The sequence below is a fragment of the Sciurus carolinensis genome, chromosome 19 (genome assembly GCF_902686445.1).
Source record: "Sciurus carolinensis chromosome 19, mSciCar1.2, whole genome shotgun sequence".
In the NCBI taxonomy this organism is placed as follows: Eukaryota; Metazoa; Chordata; class Mammalia; order Rodentia; family Sciuridae; genus Sciurus; species Sciurus carolinensis.
This window is the reverse complement of record NC_062231.1, coordinates 3,516,839-3,517,842: the sequence shown is the minus strand read 5'-3', so window position 1 is coordinate 3,517,842 and position 1,004 is coordinate 3,516,839.

The window sequence follows — 1,004 nt, the reverse complement described above, 5'->3', positions numbered from 1 at the left end:
CTTCAAAGAAGAACTCTTTCCAATACTTCTCAAAGTATTCCAGGAAATAGAAAAGGAGGGTAACCTGCTGAACTCATTCTATGAAGCTAATATCACCCTCATACACAAACCAGGAAAAGACACATCAAGGAAAGAAAATTTTCGACCAATATCCTTGATGAATATAGATGCAAAGATCCTTAACAAAATATTGGCAAACCATATCCAAAAACATATTAAGAAAATTGTGCACCACGATCAAGTGGGGTTCATCCCTGGGATGCAAGGATGGTTCAACATCCATAAATCAATAAACGTAATCCATCATGTCAATAGACTTAAGGATAAGAATCATATGGTTATTTCAATTGATGCAGAAAAAGCATTTGACAAAACACAACACCCCTTCATGCTCAAAACACTAGAAAAAATAGGGATAATAGGAACATACCTGAACATTGTAAAGGCTATTTATGCTAAGTCCATGGCCAACATCATTCTTAATGAAGAAAAACTGAAACCATTCACTTTAAAAACAGGAACAAGACAGGGATGTCCTCTTTCACCACTTCTTTTTAACATTGTCCTTGAAACTCTAGCCAGAGCAATTAGGCAGACCAAAGAACTTAAATGGATATGAATAGGAAAAGAAGAACTTAAGCTGTCACTATTTGCAGATGACATGATTATATATTTAGAGGATTCAAAAACCTACCCCAGAAAACTTCTAGACCTCATCAATGAATTCAGCAAAATATCAGGCTATAAAATCAACACACATAAATCTAAAGCATTTTTATACACAAGCGATGAAACAGCTGAAAGGGAAATGAGGAAAACAACCCCATTTGCAATAGCCTCAAAAAAAATAAAATACTTGAGAATCAACCTAACCAAAGAGGTAAAATATCTCTACAATGAAAACTACAAAACATTGAAGAAATTGAGGAAGACCTTAGAAGATGGAAAGATCTCCCATGTTCTTGGATAGGCAGATTAATCTTGTCAAAATGGTCATACTACCA